This window comes from Heterodontus francisci, chromosome 20 (genome assembly GCF_036365525.1).
Source record: "Heterodontus francisci isolate sHetFra1 chromosome 20, sHetFra1.hap1, whole genome shotgun sequence".
NCBI classification, from domain to species: Eukaryota; Metazoa; Chordata; class Chondrichthyes; order Heterodontiformes; family Heterodontidae; genus Heterodontus; species Heterodontus francisci.
This window is the reverse complement of record NC_090390.1, coordinates 59,030,617-59,048,524: the sequence shown is the minus strand read 5'-3', so window position 1 is coordinate 59,048,524 and position 17,908 is coordinate 59,030,617. Positions and strand designations below refer to the sequence as shown.

General features: G+C 39.9%; 1 protein-coding gene across 25 annotated transcripts in view; it reads right to left on the bottom strand.

Moving 5' to 3' along the window:
- The window catches only part of LOC137380667 (fibroblast growth factor receptor 2-like), a 163,803-nt gene extending 146,239 nt beyond the window's left edge, over window positions 1-17,564 (bottom strand). For 6 of the 25 annotated variants that reach the window (XM_068052863.1, XM_068052861.1, XM_068052866.1 and 3 more), the window contains exons 1-4: window positions 17,438-17,562; window positions 11,743-11,807; window positions 11,232-11,329; window positions 275-326 (exon numbers count right to left, since the gene is read on the bottom strand). The gene's annotated coding sequence lies outside the window, so the exon portion shown is untranslated. Of the gene's footprint in view, window positions 1-274; window positions 327-11,231; window positions 11,330-11,742; window positions 11,808-16,915; window positions 17,003-17,437 lie in introns of those variants that run through there. The other 19 variants (XM_068052862.1, XM_068052868.1, XM_068052865.1 and 16 more) reach the window with 15 other exon arrangements.
- Window positions 17,565-17,908: the final 344 nt, after the last annotated feature.

The following is a 17,908-nucleotide window of genomic DNA, read 5'->3' as shown; positions in this document are numbered from 1 at the left end:
CTCAATCTGAGCACTACCATTCAGAGGCTTCAGCTGCTGAAATGTTATCATTTCGTATTTTACCACAGGGAGTCAACTTTTAATTTTAAAAATCATAAATGATGTATGAATATTTGCATTTTCACTGAATATGATCAGTATAACAAGGCAAAATACAGTTTGATTTAAAAGATTGGATATGTCTACTTCATTTAAAAATCTTAGCAATTCAACAATACATAATTTAATCAACATTCAAAACTAGCAGTTTTGAATATACAGTGTTTCCATTTACCTATATATAAATGATTTGCAGAGATAATTACACACCGCTGGAAATTCAGCATCTGAAAAGGAAAGGAAAATGACTATTTCAAATGTACAAAGGATCTTACAGTTTCTGATCAATGGAATGTACATTTCAAGCATTTCCTTGTTTCATTAGTTAGTTCACCTTTGATGAATTGGCTTAAATCATTTAAGTATCATCCAGCAATTAGAATGTCAATAAAGACGAAAATAAATTGAGAGAACAAATTTATTTTTAAATTCTCAAATTTCAAAGCTCTGTCTCTTCAAGCAGTTCTTAAAAGGCAGAATCACCCCACTGTCAAGACTTTTAATTAAGTCACACAATATCTTTGAAGCAAATGTTTTTCAGCTGTCCATCCTACAGATACTAAACATATGTAAGAGAGACAGAGTCTGTCATATACTACTTTTCAGTTAAAACTGCAGCAAACTTATGTGTCACAGTTAGAGATTTCACCATCTTATAACCAGCAAAAGGGGCATCAAAGCTACAAATTAAGTTGAAACTGTAGTCTAGGTCTCCCAAAAAGACCCCTATTCACACAGCCTGCTGGTAATACTTTCCTTCTTGCTGCCAACCATCAAGACAACCACAAGCATTGTGGTCTACAGCATAGGCATTGCAAGTTAAATCACCGCACGATCACTGAATTGGACCACAGGCAGATTCCTCAATTCCTCAAGTCGCGTAAGCCAAAGTCTGTCTGCTAAACGTTTATTCTTCAAACACCGAGAACACTGCAATGGTACAGTACTGCACATCTTTACTGAAGGAGCCCACACTCAACAGGAAGATAGAAAGGATATTTTAAAATTCTTGGCATCTGACCAGGGCCAAATTCTAGGCACATATCTACATTTAACATTGAAAGAATACTGAATCTTATTTCATATTAGTATTGAGTCAGGGACTGAAATGTTTGAATTCTGAAGTTTTATTGTAATTAGTCCAAAAAAGTGATGTACAATTGAAACAAACAGTTTCATCATATATGTAGATAGAGATATTTGTCTTTTTGACTTCTAAAATGTTTACAAATGTCGCAAGTTTGATGAAAAATTAAAAGATGCTATTAGCTTTCTCATCAAGACAGGTCGTGCACTATAAATTTCACAAATTAAACTATAGGTTGCAAAAATTGGAAAAAGTATTTTCACAAAATGGTTTGTTACAAATAAAAATTAATTTAAAATCCTATTTAGGTTCTTTAATATTCTTAGTTTATAAAACTTCAGAAAAAAGGATGAAATTGAAGGATGTTACAAAATGTATTCAAATTATTCATTTAAATGTGAATATGAAACATTTTACCAAATTAATCTAATGGTTTTCTGACAATCTGATTTCAAGCAGCATTTTAAAACATTTTCCTTATAATTTAAAAATGGTGGAAAATCCCTTCAGAACATATGAGCTCTTCATTTCCTTTTACAATGTTGTTCAGTTTCAATCAAACTCTAAATATTTTAGCTGAGATAAATGCTTTCACAAGCCCCATACCTGCCAGCCTACTTTCATTTGAGTGTTTGACAAACTAGGATATCTTAATCAACTTAATGATTAAACAAACAATTTTAAATCACAATAAGGGTACTGCATACCACAGTGATCAATATCCTGTACTACTTTCACATGCCTACTCATACGACTCGATCGGTATTCAGTGAAGCAAACATTCACTGTTGCTTCTTCCAAAGCTCATGGTTTGTAAGTTGCATCATTCTCAAGACAATGCATCAACTCCTGGTAAACATTTAAGCCTATAATACACGAAAGAGCAATCCACAGCCACAAAATCACAATGAAAGAGGGTCATCCCTGCACTAGCTGTTGTCTATTCATTCCCACAGAAAGCCTTTTTTCTTCAATTACCTTGCCTGTCATTTTTTCCAGTTCAGTTGCTATAACAACAAAATATCGCTACAAAAACCTGCATGGTACCAGCTGTCATCCACCCAGGCCATTGCATTCATTTCGTTTACCCCTCACCCTTCTAGGACACCTCCATTATACTGTCAAGCTTTCAACCATGAATGACCTAATGGGAAAACAAGCAGAGAATTGTTGTGCCATATGAATGGTTGTTATAACTGCAACTAATTGACTCAAAAGAAATAGCAGATAAAAATTAAGTTCCAATGTTTACAGTTTCATTATGTACAGAAAAACTGAGGCAGAGGTAGAAACCGCTGTTAGCCTTGAAGATATTTGTTACATTCATTTCTTCCAGTTGCTTTTTATTTTGAAGACACAATAGGGCTTAAATTTGAAATTTTGTTAGACAAGTCTGCTATTACGTTACTGAAAACAATTTCACCTTTCATATTTTTCGTTACATGTAAGCACTGTGCTATGCATCAGTGGAAATTTTGGAAATGTTAATTGATTTAATACGATTGTTCTGTATTCTGCAATCTACAGTATGTAGAAACTTTATTTTCAGAGATCAGCAGCTGGGCCAAAGCTGACATACAACAAAGTGCAAAACTAATAGAATCATCTAGCCAGTTTACGCATCTTCTAAGATTATAGCAGAAACACAGGGCTGGATTTTATGCACCTGCCACCGGGATTGGCGATGGACAGTAAAAATGACAACCCGATTGTGATCTTCCTCGCGGCGGCCCACAATAATGTGCCGGTCCCCCCTAATCACGTGGAGGGGGCGGGCTCTCCGATACCAGCAATGGCATCATCTGCCTCTGCACAGGCGCTGGCACATTTTTAAAGCTCTGCCAGCTAATTAAAATTTTTAAAGTTATACTGCCCCTCCACAGTACTGGTTAAAAACCTTACACCCATTTCCCACACCCCCAATCATAATAAAATTCATTACTTACCCTCTTCCCCCCACAAAGCACTTACCTTCCACACTTGACCTCCACCCCCCTCCCCTCGCCCGGCCAAACTAAACAAAATGTACAGGTCACCCCTTCCCACCATCTCCTACACTAATTATGTAAATTTGACCCCTTCACTCCACACCTCTCCCTGCACTAAAAATCTTCAGTTTCCCCCCTTCCCCATACTGTGGTGCCTGCTTTCCCCAGACAGGAAAGTGAAAACACGTGACTGCCAGCCGCTGCTCAGAATAGCATGGCCCAACGGTAAGATTGGAGTCAATTTTATTTAAATATATGCATTCTGCTAACTTGAATATTTTAATCTGGGTCCCGTTGCCCAGTGGCAGGAGGGCCACCACGGAGCCTCGCTGGCGCGGGGAAGATCGGGCCCGGCCCTCCCAGCATGGGCTCCCTGACAGGCCGCTGCCGGAACAATCTTCCAGCACCCCCCCATCCCCACCACGGAGCCAGACATTGGGATCTTTGTAAAATCCTGGCCACAGTTTCAAAATCGGTCCTGACTAACCAGGGAGTATTTTGTACCTTCCTAACCAGAATATAATCTGCACTCAAAGTTTTAGCACCTCAGAAAAATAGTCATACCCCAGTTCTTACTTAAGATAATTGCCCGTATTTTGTTTCTTTCCTCTCACAATAGTGGTTACTGGTGAGAGGGCATAAGTAGTGATTTGTACTAGGTACTATGCAGAATTCAGCTTTTCAACAGTAACTCGATTTCAAACATTCAAGTAGAGCAGTTCACATTCTGACAGCAGAAATTTTCATTACCTTGAATGAAGGAACAAAAGGACAGAGTAACAGACTGATATGGACACGAATACATCAAGATGGGTTGCATGAATCTGGTACCCATATTAACTTGGGCATTAATTTAGACGAAGTTTGAGTCACCATATCATTCATGAATACGTGGCATCTGCTGTACAAGCAAGTATGATGTTGATGATGATCCTGGGTAATAATCACAGCCTCCCTCAATGACTCAACCCAATTAATACTCAGATATTCTAATTAACAAATTCTGACTAAACTCAACATTGATAAAGATGACAAGATCACAAGATTGGTCCTGATGAAAATGTTCTTCAACCAATTTTCATCCACCCTGAATGCCAATCCTAACATTTTCCCATTACAGGATCTAGCTGTTCATTAAATGAGTCCATGTCCTGGCTTGCACCACCTGTTTTAACAACCTTTTGTTACTACTGATCACCCTCTGCATAAAACAAAAACTGCCTGACATCTTCCTTAATTTCCCCTTCAAAATCAATCTTATCCTGTTGCCATGGCATATATGAAAGTATTATTTTATGTTTACGTTCTCTATCCCGTTAATTAACTTGTATACCTCCACAAGATCAGCAGTGAGGTCACTTTTCAAGGCTGAAGATCTCTAGTTAATCAGGTTGTTTGCTCACAATTCTTCCTTCTGAAACTTGGGTCTCATTCCTGTTCCACCCCTTTGCATTGCCTCTATATCATGCTTCCTTATGTCATGGCGACTGCAACTGTACACAGTACCCCGGGTTGGGTCTAACCACATTAGACAAATTCAACATGATATCTGGAGATAAAAACAAAAAATGCTGGAAATACTCAGCAGGTCTGGCAGTATCTGTGGAGAGAGAAGCAGAGTTAATGTTTCAGGTCAGTTCTGATGAAAGGTCACTGACCTGAAACGTTAACTCTGCTTCTTTCTCCACAGATGCTGCCAGACCTGCGGAGTGCTTCCAGCACTTTTTGTTTTTATTTCAGATTTCCAGCATCTGCAGTATTTTGCTTTTATTATGATATCTGGAGATTTGAATTAATTTGATCTTCCGAGAAGGCTAGCTTTCCTTATGATCAACTCGCATGATTAGATATTACGAATGTTGAAATTAATAACATTCCTAGGTTTTTTCAACGTCCACTTTGGTAAGTTCAATCTCACCCATTGGGGGGATTTTTATGGGGCCTGCAAGAGCGGGAAATGTGGCGGGCAGGGTGACTTAATTAGGTGGGGGGCTGAAATTTCGCTTTCCCGATGGCGGGTTCAAATTTAGAGATTAAGTGAGCGGTGTGTTTGTGGCGAATCGAGCCTCACGCCATCCCGTGGAGGGTTCCTACTTTTAATACATTTGCATACCATGAATACTCATTATTTTAAAATTAATTGGAATTAAGTTGTACCTTCCAGATTAAATCAGTGGTGGACAGGAATCTCGTGGCACCTGGTTCATGTTCATTTAAAGGTGGCATGCACCAGTTGGCTTTGTGTAGTTGTGTTTGAGGTCAGCTGTTTTCTTTCTTGAACTCTGCTGCACAAGGGAGGTCAACTGTGGAATGGACGTTTGGCTCCAAGCTCGGACCCACAAGGGCAAACTGGGGGTGGGGGATGAAAGGTTGGGGTTCAGGTGCACGGAGCAGCAGAGCAGGGAAGGGCCTAGCATCTTGAATATGGTGGAGGTGGGGGGATACAGTCCGTGAAGGTGAGGTGAATGAGAGGCCTAAAGGGCGGGGTCACTACTGTCCACATTGTGATCCTGTGGGTCAAACTCAGGATGCTGGTGGCAGAGGGAACAGGCACAGTTATGGGAAGGGAGTGGGATTCGGTAGGCGGGCAAGTCCAGTGTCATGTTCGGGTAATTGAAGGTCTCATAGGGCAGGGTACGGGATCAGATGAAAACGCTAAGGCTGATGATGGGACGGTTTAGGGTCAGAGTGGGCATTACGATGGGACTGGGTGTAGGCACAGTGGGGAGAGATGGCATGTGCAGTTCAATTGTGATAGGGTCCAGGTAATGGAGGGAAGGTTCAACGGTTACAGATGGGTCACTGATTCCTGGGGCTGGTCTCTGTCTGTTATCAGAAATGGGGTAGTGGTGGAGAACACAAAATAATTATAAGGGAGGTGCTGATGGTATATGAGATGATGTCGGGGGGAGGGGGGGGCGTATGGGTGTTGTGTGAGGGCAACCAACAGACTGATTAAATAAATAAGGTCTTCAGTCATTATCGGCTGTGCTGCAGAAGCCCCCTGCTTGTCAGGAAGGCTCTTTTATAGCTCGCCCATATCTGATGCACTGTTGACTGATGGCAGGTTACACCAATGAAAAGCGTCCCGTTCCTGCGAGATCACACATATCTCCCGTCCCTGCTGTCGGCCCTTTAAATTTTAATAGTGACTGCATGGGAAGTGCTGCTCACTTCCATTTCCGCCATCAGAATGCGCGTCACGGATAAAACGCTGTCCTTTGAAGGTAGGTGTATTTTATTTTTACAAGTTGCATTTGTCCTTGTTGAACTTCATTCACTATTGATCAGTCTCAGTGCAAACCTTATTAAGTTTTTTCTGTAAGATCTTGGCTGCCTCTACTGAGTCTGCATTGCAATTTTTTTTAAAAAGCAAGCACAAGATCTTGCACTCTTGCAGCCATTATTATTGCTTAGAAAAGTTACTTCTTCTACTCTTCGTCAGATGCTTTTATGGCACTGAAACCAACAAGCAGGCAGCTGGCTGCCAAAGTCCATACATTAGTCTTTTAGTTTCTTATTTTTGACTGGCAGAGGTACAAATACCAGGTCACAGCAAGAACTTTGACAGCCTCACTAATACTGTACTACCATTATTTATCTAAACAAACAGAATCCAATATATACAAACTTATAAGGTCACACTGCCAATCATATTCTATGGCACTGAAGCAGTCAATGCATTTAATTTGCATAACTATAACTTATTATACACATGCACATACATATTTTAGTATTGATGCAAGCATTTCTTTTAATAACTTGTGGACTAATATTAACAAGAACTAACGAGACCAATAAAAGGAATGCCACTTTAAACCAGACCATGATTAAGATAGCACCAAAACCTTCCTAGAATCACTAAGATTTAATCCACATTGCTGCCTATGAGGGTGGTGGAAGTGGAGACAATCAATAACTTCAAATCAAAATTGGTTGGGCACTTGGGGAAAATAAATTTGGCTACAGGGATAGAGCAAAGGAATAGGATTGACAGAATGGCTTTACAGAGAGCTACCAAAGACTCGATGGGCAAAATGGCCTCCTCCTGTGGTGTAATGACTATTCCTAGCTCAACCAACACAGACATGGTGGTTAATTTTTAACATTAATGCCTGGGTAGTAACCTGATGGAATAGATGACCCTCGTAGAGAACCCGACAAATTTTCAACCCATTGATTTCAACAGCATGAAAATCAGGCAGACTCTACAGCAGGTGGGCTCAGCCAGGTGACTACCACTGCAGTTAAAAATGACTCCATGTTAGACTTTTGCATGTTCTTTGTTCTCTGTGCCCTGGTCACAAATGGACCAATGAACCAAACAATGTTTTACACTATTCATAAAAGTGAACAATTAGAGCTAGAAATTTTATTCGATTTACTTCAGTGAAAAGACTTTGAGGGTGGCTATCCTTGGATATTTTCAGTGCTAAAGAGCTCTGAGGTGGCCAAAATAGGCTGGTATGCTGAAACACTGGTGCCTGCATTTAGCGCAAGATGCCATCTTGGTAAAGGATCTGAACCTTCACTAGGAACAGTTGCACAGAGGATCACTATGGGGCTAATTGCCAGTTAAATTTCCTGCTAGCACTCATTATGGAGGCTACATGGTATTTTGGTGGATAGCGCTTCTCCGAACACCAATCAGTTGATTGGAATCAAGTAAACAGGTTGTTTCAGAGGATTTCAAGTGCCACTGAAAATGTTTATCACCTTTTACTGTTCACTCGCTGCTGGAGTCTTGAATAGGACTTTTGAAACACATCAGGAGACTTTCTGGGACACTTTGTCAAGACTTCACCAACACTCTACCAACATTTATTCCAGAACTTCTCTGAGGGCTTCATCTGGTGCTGTGCTACTCTACCTTATCAGGAGTCACCAGAAGAAAGGGAGTGCCTCTTGTTAGGGTCACCCTTGGTCTGTAGGAGGAATGGGAGAAGGGCACAAGGCCAGGCAGAGCAGTACCAGCTGCTGCAGCAGAAGGGAACAGTTGGACTCCTCCCCCCACTGCAGGTACAGGACATTCCTCCTACTTTGGACCTCCCCCACAAGTACCATAACCCAGAATCTCTGCGTCCTCTCACTCGGTCCCTGAGCCAAGCAGAAGTGTGCTGCTCTGTGTCAGCCAGCGCACTGCACAACTTCAACGGAAGTGAGTGAATGAAGTGCACATATACTGCTCCACAGAAATTGTGCCTAGTCAACACTTGAGTGCTAAACCTGCAGGTGTCTGTTTTAGCACCCCCAAGTAAATTCAAATGATGGCAATCAGCAATGATGACCAAAGTTGTGTGCTAAAACCAGACATTCAAACTGGTATATCTTATTAGCGTAGCACCCATTTAAGTGCCTGTTTTCACCCTTTCACCAAAAGAGCCCCTTTATATTTAGCACTATGCAACTTTCAGCTCATAAATTAGTTTCCAAAAATTAAGTGAACCTAGTTTATTCCAGACATTAAAAAAGACAGCTTATGTAAAATTATTCTTCTCCTAAAAATTGCTAAAAACAAATGCTTCAAAAATATATTCCCAAATCACTAACACTGGAATGCACAATTTTGCAGCAAGTTTCCTGCTAATTTTAGCTGTAAGAAACAAAATGCAGGTAGGTAATTCTGATGTCCCTGCAATGCTGATCCTTTAACTCTGCTCTAGCAGTTAACGAACCACCTAACTGTATTATCTCCCCTACTTCATTTATCCAGTTGTGGACTACAACAGCAGTAACAAAAATGGTTAAGTGCCAGTGAAGAAAATCCTGATTTACCCATGAGACACTGCATATACCTAGCATCACACTGGCATTGAAATTCATATATCACATTACTCATTTGTGTGATAGGCAGAATGTCTTTTTGGCTTGATGGCAGCATCCTGTTAGTGGCAAACACCACACATGTTGCTACTGCATAGCAGCATCGTGAAACAGCAAGCTTCACCTGTTGTTCAAATTTTTGGGATACATTACCCTTTCAGGGTAATCTGAGGTAGACTGGGCACTTTTCAGGGCCGAAAATGATAGCCTTAGGCCTGTTCATAAGTTTGCTCGATAAACAGCAAGAAATGATCTGATCAGGGTAGCCAATGTCATGCAGAATGCCTTTGATTTGCCCTATTTCAGCTTCAAGCTTGCATGGCGAGCAAATGGCTCAGGCCCTATTCATGAGGTTGCCAATAAGGTCAATCTTATAGCGTGTGGAACTGTAAGAATCCCAACATGTGTATTGCCCAGTGAAGGTAGGCTTGCAGTGAACCATGGTAGAGAACCCCTTAGCAGATTTCTCAACTAGTACATCAAGGAAAGAGAGCTCATTTGATTGCTCCATTTCAAAGGTGAATTTGAGCACAGGATGGAGCCCATTAAGACATGTAAGGAAATTATTAAAGGCAGCTGCGGATTCAAATATAGCAAATGTATCATCTACATGTCGGAAATATGCAAGAGGTAGGAGGTTAGGTGTCATTCCCTCGAAGGCACGTTTCTCACGGAACCCAACAAAGATGTTTGCAAGAGCTGGGCCTAGAGGGGATCTCATGGCAACAACATCTATTTGGGCATACATGGTGCTGTTAAAACTGAACTCAACTGTGTGAGTTGCCAACTTCATAAGTGCAATGAATAATGATTCACGCAATGGCGGCTTCTTTAAGAGGTACATCGGTGAATAGGCTAGCAATGTCAAATGAGCATAGGACATAGCACTGCTATCGATATGCAAATCCTGTATGGACTTCGCAGAGTCCACTTGCCAACCAATTAGCACTCTCTTCTCATACAGTATAAATTTGTTGCTTTCCCCAACATTGGCATCCTTGTGAATTGTCCTGATGGGTGCAAGACAAAAAGCTTCGACAAAATGTCTCTGTTTTCAGCAATACTCAAGAGAGTGCTTTAGTCAGAACAGCCACTTGCTTGACTGAAATCTACAACACATGATGACAATGCATCATGTTGAAATGTTTAAATAAATAAGTCGTTATGAAGCAATTGATTGCAGAATGGTTCTCGAGTTTTTTCTTAGACGTGCAATTTTTTTTAATAAATGCAACCATTTACGAAGATCATACTCCTGCTGGATTCCAGCCAACCTAATAGACAAGGTTTAAAACTGAACCTTTGCACTCTGTATTCTCTTAACATTAGAAATTAAAAGAGAAGACACTGTATAGACATGTTTTCCCTGACGATTCAGTGAATATAAAACAGTACATTCACAATATAAGTAGTATTTAACTACATAGACCAGGAAGATCTTGGGGTTGATCCCTGCTCAGTTAGTGTTAAATGATCTCAAACTGGGTGACAATTTGGCTTTACAATTGGTATCACTGCCCCTGGGTTAGAGCGTGTAAAAATTGGGCAGGATTCCTGTTCTTGACTGCTTTCTATTGCTCGCTGTTGGAATTATGCATGTCAGTGATGGATGAGAGCACGGTTGGGCTTGACTCTGACTGTCAACCTGGCTGTTGACAATCACAGGCAAAGTTCAAGCATGTCAAATTGCTTTTCGGGCGAAGTACTAAAATAGCAATGCTACCTGCAGTCTATCAGGTTGTGGCATCTTCAGGAAGATGGGGGTGGTTCTGCTAATTGTATTTTTTGTACTCAAGTATCTGAGCAGTAATAATCTTATTTGCAATTTCATCATTATTTGACCCATTCTGTTGGAACTGGCACTCAATATTTTCCCGACCATATGATTTCCACGATCTATGATCAAATTAACCTGTTCGATATTCTGAAAAGTATTTTCATTATTCATCCCATGTAACTCATAGCCTAATTATAACACTGCTACATGGGAGGACTGGGAACGAAGATTAATATTTAAAATTTTAAACAATTATGATTGTATTTCAGAATTTACCACACCCAAAACTTCTGTATGGCCTTTCATCTAAACCCAGTCATATATTTCCATCTAAAAAAAGTTATGCAGGAAATATTCACTTCTTTTTAAAATTTAAGTCATTGCTGCAGTCATTTAGATATGTAGCTCAGAATTTGAAATGATCAAAATTTCTCATGAAAATTAATTTTACACTCACCTTTAGTTTCATTCTTCTCAATCAAGATACTTCACAGCAAATCATTTTGATCTAAAATGGTCAGGAAAGCATTTGACATGGGTTTGTTCAAAATGGTGCTGACAAAATAAAAACTGACAGGATTAGTATTCTCATCTTATGGCAACTATTATGATACTCTATATTGACAGCAATGATGTATGATTTTCTTGTAACGGAGATTTGCTTCCTTTTGTTAAAAACACAACCAGATAATAATGAATTTACGCAATTCAAAACAATCGTGCTAACCTGTTATAGTTGATGAAAGAAGGATAAGTAAATTATATGACGGTCACAATCTCTACAGTTAAAAAGTGGGTATAGATGTTTGCAAACTATTAAAAGCTATTCAGGAAAACCTGCAAGCTAATAATTCTACTTCACTTAACGTGATGGTATCCATATTCTCTACATGCATAGTAGGGTTTGTCATAAATGAGGCTTGAAGCTTTCATGCGCCAAATCCTTCCAATAGTGAAAAAGTACATACCTTTGGTATGTGCTGGACGCCTAAGCAGTGCTCACGGCGAATGAATATTGATTGAATAAACTTGTCTGGAAAAGAATGCAGTGACTTGTTTAAATATTTCAATAAATCACAGAAAGGGGGGGTTTCTGCAGCTCTGCAGTCCACCTCCCAAAATAATTTATGAGGTGATTTCCTGTCAAATAATCCAAACAGTCTTGACGCTATATTTTATCATGCAAATAAACACAAAATGTGTCAGAAAATCCCCTTGACTCAACCATCCCCAAATGTTTACGCACACACTAACCATAACAAAAGTTACTTTCAGCCCTCTTCCAAAATCTGCAATGAGTATAGAAACTGATAGCCTGGTTTCTTAGCAAAGCCTGAAAAAAAATATCTTTAGGTAATGGAATTAAGCAGCACTTGATGCGCAAACCTTTTAAAAATAAACAGTTGAATGTGTGGAAATGAAATTCTTCAAAGGACCATTTGGACGCATGTAGACGTGGTTACCCTCAACACAGCAGGCCTGGTGCCCACTCTGTTGAAAGGTATTCCAATTTTGGGAAGGTGCGCCAAAACAGGCGATAGGCTTCCTACGCTTCAGCCTTAATCAATATGGTGGGTGGCACACATCCGGTGCATAATGTGCACACACATGACACCTACCATATTGAACATTTGGACATCTGTTTTACAATTGTAAAATGGGAACAGCATCAACTAATTTCTCAGTTATAATTTCTTCCATATTTTGTAACAACTTGACACACTGAAGCATCAAGTCTCTCCTTCAAAATAAATCCTCCTTATACATCGTCACATATTAACTGAAAGTGGAACAACAGCTTGCAGGTGTCCTTAATTCAATTAATATTGATGGCAATTGTGGAGAAATTGAGAAACCATTTAGGACAACTAGAACATGTACATGGTTTAACAGAGCGAGGCAATGTTAGTTCTCAGCTGCAAAACAATTCTCCATTATAATCTCCTGTTAATAACTATTGTGACATAATTATATAGTGATGGGACATATCTCAGTCTTTAATTAATATAAATTCAGCATTAGTTTTAAATGGAATATTCATTAAATGTACAAAGTTTGCATATAACCTCTCCTATTTCTAGCCAAGTCAATGGTATTTTTCCACAGTAAAGCCAGCCCTACCCTGAAAGATGATTCAAATTTTCCACACTTGGAGGACCTGGTCCATCAATCACCACTCTCCCTTCAATGTGGAAAATTTGATTAAATATGCTGCAGAGTGGAGGAGATCAGCTTTGTAGATTGCAGATAAAATATTGCTCTGTATATATTTTTTTTACTTTGTTTGCCATTGCACTGGCATTGAAGTGGGCTGGGTCTGTTTGGCTCCCACTCACTGAGTTCTGGGTACAGGTTGATTACTATACTTTCCAACAGCATATGCAAACTTCACTAATTTCAGCCAGAAGTTTGGTACAATTTAAGGCTCAATTCCCCCAAACATCTAATAAGATTTTTTAAAATGTACTTTTGATTCATAGAATCAAAAGAACTTTCAGGCCATTCGGTACATCATGATGGTTCTTGCTCCACCATGCAGCTATTTACTATTCAAACTTATTTCCCAGCCATTTCCCCATACTCTTTCGAGTATTTTTCTTAAAGTGTTTATCTAATTCAAATGTTATTAGTTCACAGTGACTTCTATCTAGCCCAAATAAAATTTGTAATTATTCCCACTTTTAAAATATAATTAGAAGTGTAGAACAAAAACAGGATAGCATAATTTTTTGTTGTATAAAAACATTTTATTCAAATCGCTTTACTGCCACCCAACATGTGTATGACTGAGATAACTTTTCTAACTGATGTACCTCAGAGTTCACATCACAGCTCTTCATCTATTTTCCCCTTGACTTCAGTGAGAACCAGGAAATGCTGCCAGGAATAGTCCATTATTCCAAGGTTATATGCAAACTTTGTACATTTAATGAATATTCCATTTAAAACTAATGCTGAATTTATATTAATTAAAGACTGAGATATGTCCCATCACTATATAATTGATGACAGAAACGAAAACCATCTCAATTTAGCTAAAAGAGACATTTATGTTTCACACTGGAGACATCAAGATGGCCACACCTCTCAGGGATGAAACAGTAATGTTTAGCATGGAGACATCCAAATAACCAGGAATATGATTCCAAAGCATTAAAACAGAAGGGGAGTCAAGGGAGAGATGTAGAGACCCAAGAGTTTAGTTTAGTTTAGAGATACAGCACTGAAACAGGCCCTTCGGCCCACCGAGTCTGTGCCGACCATCAACCACCCATTTTATACTAATCCTACACTAATTCCACATTACTACCACATCCCCACCTGTCCCTATATTTCCCTACCACCGACCTGTACTAGGGGCAATTTATAATAGGTAAATTGGCCATCAACCTGCAAGTCTTTTGGCATGTGGGAGGAAACCGGAGCACCCGGAGGAAACCCACGCAGACACAGGGAGAACTTGCAAACTCCACACAGGCAGTACCCAGAATTGAACTCGGGTCGCTGGAGCTGTGAGGCTGCAGTGCTAACCACTGCGCCACCCACAGTGAGCTGGAGGGAGACAGGCTACTTAATTATGCTTGAGCACAAAGATGCAAATTGGAAGAACTGAGTGCAATGGTTAAGAAATGTAGGCTGGATGCAAAGAAGTACATTATACAAGAGAAATAAATGACCTGCTGTTTCAGAATGATCTCACAAAATTAGAGACAGTTGAAAGATATGAGTGGGGTAAAAACATGACTATTACAACTTAGGATAAAGTAAGGTTATCCTTGTTTTAGATGTCACCCCACCGTCATTAAAGACAGATGCAGTTAAATAAGTCTGCTGCAATCTTTGGTACAGACATATTCATGGATGTTTTGAGGGAGATGTAAACAGGAAATCTAATACAACGAGTTAAGTTTAAATTCTACAAAAATGCAGTTGCACTCAAAACACCTGTGGCCATCTTCAATGCTTCACAAATTGGAACTTCTCAATTGCAAACATGGAAATATTCCTGAGATTTCTACTGGGCGTTGGTTTAAACCGTGCAATGAGAGGTACCATTGAGTTAGTTTTGTATGTATTAAGAAAGAATCTATTGTGGTTCGACCATTAATCTACCAAATTAGAGAGAGAGAAATGTATTATAAGAAAAATAGAGCTATCCTGCCAGACGCTATCTTCTGTGTTGGTGAATTGAGAAGACTGCAGTTGTATGTTCCTGCCTCGAACATCCAGAACCTGTTTCCTAAGCAGTCAGACCTGATATGCACCCTATTATTTCTTACCATTCTGTCTAACCCGGAAAGAGGATGAAGAGGAGAAACACTGGGGTGAATTAGAAATTGATCTCTGTTTCTCAAAACAAAATTTACCTGCACTGGTTCATTTTCTAAACTCAGTTACTAAATGCCAATCCCACGTAACTCAAATATCACAATCATTAACCCATTCCTACATTAATATTCAAATGCTCTAAATCTAAAAATAACATGACTTAATAACATGATAGTCCTTAAAAAAAAAAAATTTACTGCTGAGCTGAGCACTGTCTTACATAAATATACCGTCCTCTCAGCTGGCATTCCTTCTACACCGTCTCTGGAATGCCCACTGGGAGGACAGTATATTTGTCTAAGGTTTTACTTGCAGTCAGTATTTGCCTCAGCACTAAAGGCAAGGGAGTAATGGGCTGGGCATCAGCATTCCTGCATTGTTATCAAAATGAATGTGAGACAGGGCATGGTCATAACAGGTCTAAGAATTCAGTAACTAAACATGCAAGAAGCCTGTATGTGTGTTTCATAATTTATTTTCTAACTAACAAATAGAGAAAGGTTCACATAAACCATTTTTGTGAGCATTTCATTAAGTATTTCTATAAACAGAACATCTTTGCAATAAAAGGTAGTCTCAAGAGAAATGAAGATACATAAAAATTATATAGATTATGCCGCTAATTCATTTATGGACCTCATAGAATGTCTGACAAAATATCAGCTCCTCCCCCTCCCTCAAACAAATCTACATAAGTTGATTGACAATAGAATGATGAGCACATTATAGTTCAACAATAAAGAACGAATTTAAGATGCAAAATGTCAGAATTTCGAAAAACAACCAAGCAGACAATAATGCAGAGATTTTATTTTCTCCCCACATTTAACTTAAAAAAAAAAATCCCATCCCACAGAAGATGCCAACCAACACTGTTGCGTTTCTGCATCTGTTTCATCAACATTTCACTCATGTCCAAGAGCTTCGCCCCGGCCAACAATGAAATAGCCTCCAAAACAATGACAGCGCTGTCAGTCTTACAGCTGTCAGCGACAGGGCAGGGCTGACAGGGCACCAGGCCCCGTAACCATGGCAGCGCCGACGGGGCGCAAGGCCCCGTCACCATGGCAGCGCTGGCCCGCCCGGGCTCGAGGCCCTCTCTCTCCGTCCCTCCCTGCTCAGTGGGTCAGCCAAAGAAAAAACCGGCTGCCTTTTACACGGCGGCCCTTTTATATTTAGTAACCATGCCGCGATTTAGTCAAGCAGCCCCCTCCTTAAATTTACCAGGGAGTTCAGTTCGAGTATCAGGAATCCGCAGCAAGCTAAGAATTCATTCAATGCAAATTCTCACCCCAAAATCTGAAATGCCTTTCTGGTATTTTTTAAAATATATTCTGTTAATGTACCTCAAGTACATTTTTAAAAAAAAAAGTTTGCAAGAAAATTGATGAAGTAAACAGCTGAAGGAACGGGGTATTGAATGACGGAAAGTGCTGCAGGAAAGAAACGCAGAGTTTCGAAGCGGTTTGATTTAATTTAATACTCGTCTGGCAGGTTTTAGCTTCTCGTGTTTACCGTTTATTCGACAGGTATTTGGCCGGTGGTTACACAAAGCAGAGCACAGAAACGAGGCCATTCGGCCCACCCTACCGCTTCTAACCCTATCCCCTCCAGCGGCGCCTCGCATTTCTTCCTCACAGTTAAAAAAATGTTGCCCTCCTTACAGAAGCTGCGGTCTCTCCTCCTAAATTTCCTTTCCCTCCCCCATCGCAGCTTCATCGCAAAGTTGTCGGAACGAGAGCTATTTCGCTGCTGAAAGGGATGATGACTCTATTAGGACTGAGCACCAGTAGTGTTTACTGAACCACTCACCGCCTCCTTGCTCAACTTGGGGGCTCTGTATCCATGCTGTCACTTCGTAAATAAATGGAGTGCAAAACATTTTTTATGCGATTTTACACCAAGCTTCTTACAACAGATACGTCAGTTATCGCTGGTACCTTTTTAATTGGTGCAAAACGCGGCTAATTATGTGCTTCAAAAAGTTAATGTACTACCTGTTTTTGCATTTACTTGAAGCAGCAATTTATGGTTTACACTGAAGTTTAGGGCACCCCCTCCTTCCTTTGGCTCATTCATTTTACGCCAAATTTACCGACGGCACAAGAGTTTGCAGAAAGCAGTTTCTGCATCTCAACACTTCACGTAAACCCAGGTCAACTAAAAAGTGATCGAGTCGCCATCTTCCCCTGCTTTCCGATAAATCTGCACTGGCAACAACCTTTTTACAACATGTTTCCAAGTTTTCTATTTGACATTTGTAAGACTCGTTTATTTTCCTCTTTGCATTAAAACAGAAGTCTGAAGATTGGCAAAAGACTGTTTTGCACTCACCCAAATGTTACAAGGTTTTAACACTGACAGCGTCTCTTGGCTGCGTTGAGCGGATCATAAACTTTCAGCTTCCAGCCTGTTTCCTTGCCATTCTGAGCTCAATTCCAGGGCTGCTCTCCACACGTGATCTCACTCTGCAACTCACAGGTCCAGCAAACTGCGCTTTCCATAGCCGCTGAAAGCAAGTTATCAGCTCTTCTAAGGACTTTCTCAACATTTCATTCCAAGTCTGCATGGTAAATGGGAAACCGTCACTTTTAAAATACTCGTTTATTCGTTGCTTCTCTATTTTCTCCTTTTACATGTCATATGTTATTACTCGTTTTGGGGATATCTAGCAGACAACTTGCTTTCAGAACTACACTAATGCCTCATCTGAGAAACCTATTGAAGGACTATGACAGTGGTCCGGGTTAATTGGCATGCAGATTTTCTTTTATCCCTTTAAAAAAATAAATATCTGTCACAAAT